The sequence below is a fragment of the Heteronotia binoei genome, chromosome 17 (assembly GCF_032191835.1).
Source record: "Heteronotia binoei isolate CCM8104 ecotype False Entrance Well chromosome 17, APGP_CSIRO_Hbin_v1, whole genome shotgun sequence".
NCBI lineage: Eukaryota > Metazoa > Chordata > Lepidosauria > Squamata > Gekkonidae > Heteronotia > Heteronotia binoei.
In genome coordinates this window covers 5,900,161-5,907,508 of record NC_083239.1, presented here as the reverse complement: position 1 = coordinate 5,907,508, position 7,348 = coordinate 5,900,161, and positions in this window count along the sequence as shown.

Here is a 7,348-nt window from a genome sequence, read left to right as displayed (position 1 = left end):
GCGTGTGACACGATACGGTGTCTGGGGCTTGTTGTGGTGAGTGGTGATTGCTGTAACCTAGAGGTGTCAAACTCATTTGCTATGAGGGCCGGATCAGACATAACGTCGCTTTGTCAGGCCTGGCCATGCGTGCCATAAAATGTAATGCCAGATACTGGAGATGTAAACTTTATGAAGGATACAGGCAAACCCAATTAACAATATTGTTTTTTTACACAAAGTACAAACGTGCTTAAAACATTAACACTGGTGAGCTCCGAACTGGTGCGTCCTCCTCGTGTGTCTGCTTGCTCCCATAATGAGCTCCACCGCTATATTCACTGAAGGTCTGAGATGTAGCACCATAAATGTTAATTTTTAGTAGTAATGTTGGTTTTAAACGATGGTTTTGTTTAATGGATCGTCTATTGAATTGTATGAATGTTTTATTGTATATCGAATTTACATGTTGTGAGCCGCCTCGAGCCTGCTTCGGCGGGGAGGGCGGGATATAAATAAAATGTATTATTATTATTATTATTATTATTATTATTATTAGCAGTACATAAGGGAGGGGAGAACCACGCATGCCGCTCCTGAGTTCCTTGAAGGAACAGCAGGATAAAAACATTCTAGAGCCAGTTTGGTGTAGTGGTTAAGTGTGCGGACTCTTATCTGGAAGAACGGGGTTTGATTCCCCACTCCTCCACTTGCACCTGCTAGAATGGCCTTGGATCAGCCAGAGCTCTGGCAGAGGTTGTCCTTGAAAGGGCAGCTGCTGTGAGAGCCCTCTCCAGCCCCACCCACCTCACAGGGTGTCTGTTGTGGGGGAGGAAAGTAAAGGAGATTGTGAGCCGCTCTGAGACTCTTCGGAGTGGAGGGTGGGATAGAAATCCAATATCTTCATCTACCTCACAGGGTGTCTGTTGTGGGGGAGGAAGGGAAAGGAGATTGTGAGCCGCTCTGAGACTCTTCGGAGTGGAGGGCGGGATATAAATCCAATATCTTCTTCTTCTAGATGGGTAAGATTCAGAAAAGTCTGAGAACTACCAGTAATAAAAACAAAATCCAGACATATTGTGCCTTTGTGTTGTAGACGGAAAGCAACTGATTTACTGGGGAACCCACAAAAGTCCCAATAAACAAATTTAAATGTATCCAAGGTTTTCCCTGAGGGATACCATAAAGGGGGGGGGGGCATCTTACATTTCCATACAAATTTAATTACTTTTTGTATATATAGCACTTACAGGAGATTAGTCATCTTCCTTGCAAATAAATAGCTTTTCAGCACCCACCCCTATGCTCAACCTATTTCTCAGTCCCTCTCAGCCTAACCTACCTCACGGGGTTATTGTGAGGATAGAATGGAGGGAAGGAGGATGATGTAAGCTGTTTTAGAGTATAAATGAAGGAAATAAGTAAGTAATTAGGTCAGAACTCATCAGTTCTGTGGCACACAAATCATGCCCTTCATTGGCATCTACATGTCCATCATGGATTATCCAACCAGATGCCCTCATCCACATACCTAGGTGAGGCCAGCTTATTGCCCAATTATCTCCCATGAGATACCAACAAAGAGTTGTACCCACCCAAATACTCTTTCAGCCCCACTCTCTATCTGGTAACTGTGGGCTGCTAGTTCTCATAGATTTCAGCCCTTCAAGGAAAAATTCCATCAAAACAGAGAAGTGATGTGCATACTTAATAGGCCAAATGGAAGTGCGGGAGGAGAAATGAGAGAGCTGTGAGAAGGGGTCTCCCTCGTTCTGTGTGCTGACAAGAGTGTTATTAAGAACTCACAAAGAATCCTTATTAAATGCCTTTTGACATCGAGTAGGAAATTATAGGACGTGTGCTTTCATTCACTCAGGTGACAATTGAGCACAGGCTGCGACATGATTCTCTGTGCGTAGGGGAGAGGGGGTTGTAAAAAGGCAGTGGAAGGAAAGCCAAAGACAGCCGCTTCGTCAGGCTCGTGGCTGTGGTTCAATGACAGGGAAAGAGGAGGATGTAAGCTGTTTGCATGGCAAAGGTGGCATGATCAATACCTGGCATCTCCATTCTAAACAGTGTCAGCAACCTGCTATTATGAAAGGGCTAAATCCAGATCAAGAGATCAACAGAAAACCAAGTGTAAGAAAGCCTGTATGCCTAACTGAAATGATACAATGTAGCATTGCTGATAATTGACATGTGGATTCATAATCCATAAAGTTTGCAGAATCCAAACACTAGTTGTTGAAGTCCTTTGTTAAGGAGTAGCACACAGGGGGTCTTACAAGAAGTCACAAATATACACAGCAGCATCCTGCAGAATTGTTTTCTTGAAATGGCACAAATCTATGCATGGCTTGCACTCAGATTCCTGGCAACTGATCACCTCTATCATTTATCTTTCTGCAAAACATCTCTATGAAGCCCCCTCCTTTCCCCCAGTTTAGTGTAGTGGTTAAGTGTGCAGACTCTTATATGGGAGAACCAGGTTTGATTCCCCACTCCTCCACTTGCACCTGCTGGAATGGCCTTGGGTCAGCCACAGCTCTGGCAGAGGTTGTCCTTGAAAGGGCAGCTGCTGTGAAGAGTCCTCCTGGAGATGTCAGGGACCGCCAGCCCTCCCGTCGAAGTAGGTCGCCTGCAGGACGCGAAATTAAGCCTTGGCTTTCGATGTTGCCATACAAATTCATTCACTTGAGTCTGCCATTTACTAAGCAAGGGAGCTGGGATACACAAAGGGACAGCACGTAGATAAAACACTATCTTAGGCAAGACCAGAGATTTGACTAGGTAGATGCGTTCCAACAGAGTGAGAAATTTTTCGCCAGAGAGAGTTAAAAGGGAGTTGATAGAATTAGAGATCTCCATCCGGTTGATGGAAGAGAGGGTATCGAAATTTAGAGGGATGTGAACTCCAAGATGTTTCCAAGATTTTGTGACCCATTTGTACCTATAGTGTTTTTTGATGAAGGCACTGGAAGCAGAGGATAGGGAGATGGGATGTAGAAGGGATTTGTCAAAATTTATAGTGAGGCCAGAAGCTGCAGCAAAGTCAGACAGGTGGGAATGGATTGCCGGGAGCGATAAGAAAGGGTTGGTGAGATATAGGGTTATATCATCTGCGAAAAGGCTTATCTTAAAAGTTCTTGTCATTACTGGGACACCATGGATTCGTGAATCTTCTCTGATTTTGATGGCAAGAGGCTCAATTGCAAGAGCGAATAAGAGAGGCGAAAGAGGGCACCCTTGGCGAGTACCCCTAGACAATGTAAAGATATCTGAGTTAAGGTTATTGATTCGTAACAGAGCTGAAGGGGAGAGGTATAAGGAATCTATGAGGTTGCGAAATTTGGGACCAAAATTCATTCTTTCGAGTAAAGAGTGGAGGTACAGTGGCTCAACCGAATCAAAGGCCTTCTCTATATCTATAGATAGGATGCAAGCATCACGAATGGCCTTAGATTTGCAATGGTATATTACCATGGGACTACTTTGTCTTAGATAAGCTCACTCATGACTTAGATCCTCGTAACACCTCCCAATCTGCTTCTCTGGACTTTGTGTATAAATGGCGTCCCTTTATTGACAAGGTCTCAAAGGACAGCAAAAGTCCTAATGACCTATATCATGCTATACTGATGTCATGTCAACTGTTGTTGTAACCTGGATTTTAATAACTAACTTTGTTTATATCCATCTTCCTGTTGTATATGGGTACATGTTACACATCTGCCAATGCAGTTTCATACTTGTACCTTGAACTTTATATTAATAAAGCTTTTTATTAATCAAAAAAAAAAAAGAGTCCTCTCAGTCCCACCCACCTCACAGGGTGTCTGTTGTGGGAGAGGAAGATAAAGGAGATTGTGAGCCGCTCTGAGACTGTGAGTGGAGGGTGGGATATAAATCCAATATCTTCATCTACCTCACAGGGTGTCTGTTGTGTGGAGAGGAAGGTAAAGGAGAATGTGAGCCGCTCTGAGACTCTGAGTGGAGGGCGGGATATAAATCCAATATCTTCATCTACCTCACAGGGTGTCTGTTGTGGGGGAGGAAGGTAAAGGAGATTGTGAGCCGCTCTGAGACTCTGAGTGGAGGGTGGGATATAAATCCAATATCTTCATCTACCTCACAGGGTGTCTGTTGTGGGGGAGGAAGGTAAAGAAGATTGTAAGCCGCTCTGAGACTCTTCAGAGTGGAGGGCGGGATATAAATTCAATATCTCCATCTACCTCACAGGGTGTCTGTTGTGGGGGAGGAAGGGAAAGGAGATTGTGAGCCGCTCTGAGACTCTTCGGAGTGGAGGGCGGGATATAAATCCAATATCTTCATCTACCTCACAGGGTGTCTGTTGTGGGGGAGGAAGGGAAAGGAGATTGTGAGCCGCTCTGAGACTCTTCGGAGTGGAGGGCGGGATATAAATCCAATATCTTCATCTACCTCACAGGGTGTCTGTTGTGGGGGAGGAAGGGAAAGGAGGTTGTGAGCTGCTCTGAGACTCTTCGGAGTGAAGGGCGAGATATAAATCCAATATCTTCATCTACCTCACAGGGTGTCTGTTGTGGGGGAGGAAGGGAAAGGAGATTGTGAGCCGCTCTGAGACTCTTTGGAGTGGAGGGCGGGATATAAATCCAATATCTTCATCTTCATCTTCTTCCCTGCCATGTCACAGTTGACTTATGGCAATCCTGTAGGGTTTCCAAGACAAGAGATGTTCAGAGATGGTTTTGCCCTTGCGTGCCTCTGAGTCATGACCCCGCTAATGCTTGGAGGTCTCCTGTCCGAATACTAGCCAAAGCCAGGCTTGGTTAGCTTCTGAGATCTGGTGAAATCAGGCTGGCCTTTGTATCCATGTCAGAATGAAGCCCTTTAGCCCCATTTAAAATTTTACCAGCCGTTGCCTTCACATTTGGGTTGTTCTAGCATCCTATCTACCCCTCCAAGAGACCTTAACTTGAAAATTAGTTTTCTTTTTTTTAAAGAGCCGTATTTGGTTCCATAAAGAGATATGCCTGCCTCTAGAGCCACAGGCTGCAGACGTCGGATTGAAAGCATTTTGACCGCTGCAGAAGATTCTTCCCTTAGAATGCTGTTGCCCGTTCAAACACACAATACTGGAGCTGGTCTACCAGTGGTCTGCTTCAGTACATGGAAACTTTATGAGGGGGAAGGAGCCATGGCCATGCCAGACCCCATGCAGAAGGTGCCCGATTTAACCTCTGCCATCTCCAGTGAAAGATCTCTAGACCTTTGTCTGTTTGAGACTCTGGAGAACTGCTGTCAATCAGAGAGGGGCATAGTGGCTAGACTGCTGGACTGAGACCTGGGTGACCTGCTTCGAACCCCTTCTAGCCGTGAAACTCGCTGGGTGGCCTCGGGTCAATCACACTGTCTCAGATTAATTTCCCTTGCAGGGTTGCTGTTAGAATAAAATGGAGAAAAGAAAGGTTGAAGGAGCTGGGGACGTTTAGCCTGGAGAGGAGGCGGCTGAGAGGTGATAGGATCACCATCTTCAAGTACTTTTTAAGAAGGATATAGACAAGCTGAAACAGGTCCAGAGGAGGGCAACAAAGATGGTGAGGGGTCTGGAGACCAAGTCCTATGAGGAAAGGCTGAAGGAGCTGGGGATGTTTAGCCTGGAGAGGAGGCGGCTGAGAGGTGATAGGATCACCATCTTCAAGTACTTGAAGGGCTGTCATATAAAGGATGGTGTGGAATTGTTTCTGTGGCCCCAGAAGGTAGGACCAGAACCAATGGGTTGAAATAAAATCAAAAGAGTTTCTGGCTCAACATTAGGATGAACTTCCTGACCATTAAGAGTGATTCCTCAGTGGAAAGGTTTCCTTGGGAGGTGGTGGGCTCTCCTTCCTTGGAGGTTTTTAAACAGAGGCTAGATGGCCATCTGACAGCAATGAAGATCCTGTGAATTTAGGGGGAGGTGTTTGTGAGTTTCCTGCATTGTGCAGGGGGTTGGACTAGATGACCCTAGAGTTCCCTTCCAGCTCTATGATTCTAAGACAATTGCATGAAGCTTCTTGGAGGAAGGGCAGGATAAAAATGTACTAAATAGTAAATAATATTGAGCCAGATAAACTACAGGTCTGAATGTGTATAAGATTGTGTCATACATTCTCCACTACAGTTATAAAGCATGTTTCTAAAATCCCTTTTTTGAGCAATGAAATAAATCGATTCAAAGTGCTTTCCAGCCATTGTTGGTTGCATGTGTGAAAAGCAGAAAGACAGTGGGAAGTGCTCGAGCATTGAGTTTCTGATGTGAAGGCAGGAATGCCCTTTTTATAGTGTGGGGAGAACAGATGCAGCTAGGAGGAAGAGTTTAGTGGCAGGCTCTGCCTTCTCCAATGTGCGATCCAGAGAGCCCAACGTGTACACACTAGTATGTGCAGATTTTGCTTCCTACATACCCATGAATGCGGAGCTCATTCCTTTGATCCTCCAAGGTTTTAATTCTACCGCATTGTATATGTGAAGAGGCAGTTTTAAATGCACCAAGTTCCTGAATCAGTCCATGGCCATTTGGGACAGAGCGATGTACCACTGCACCCTATCCATCCTATATTCAAAGATTTCAGGTTTTCACGGCTGGTAACATCATTAGGGTTTGTAGAATCTTTCGGGCTTTAGTGCCGTGTTCTACTGGAGAAAGTTTTTCTTCCAGATGTTTCGTTCTCGGCTGCGGAGAACATCCTCAGTGGCGTTGCAGCCGGAGCAGGTGTTCTGACCTTCTTGGCTGCTGTGCATTGAGTGAGGCCAGGGCTGCTGGAGAGCTGCTATTTCTAGGCTGGAGGGGGTGTGGTGAAAGGGCAATACGAAATGGTGAAAGGGCAATAGGTTTGTGGATGTGCCCCACCAAACAATGGACACATCCACAAACCTATTGCCCTTTCACCACACCGCCTCCAGCCTAGAAATAGCAGCTCTCCAGCAGCCAAGAAGGTCAGAACGCCTGCTCCGGCTGCAACGCCACTGAGGATGTTCTCCGCAGCCGAGAACGAAACGTCTGGAAGGAAAACTTTCTCCAGTAGAACACAGCACTTGAGCCCGAAAGATTCTACAAACCCTAATCATCCTATATTCTTTTCTTCTTAGAGCTGAAATGTGAGATAGGAGAAAAATAAGATATCTATTGACAGCATTTTTAAAAGTCCCTCTGTTCAAGGAACTCACAGAAGTGTACATGACCTTCCCTTCTCCATTTTGCCTACATAACAACCCTGTGAGGTAGGTGAGAGAGACAGAAAGGGACAGATACCTATTTATGTACCTTGGGCCATGTATACTGGCCCAAGGTGACACAGAGAGCTTCATGGCTGAGAGGGGATTTGAACCTAGGTCTCCTAGCCTGACA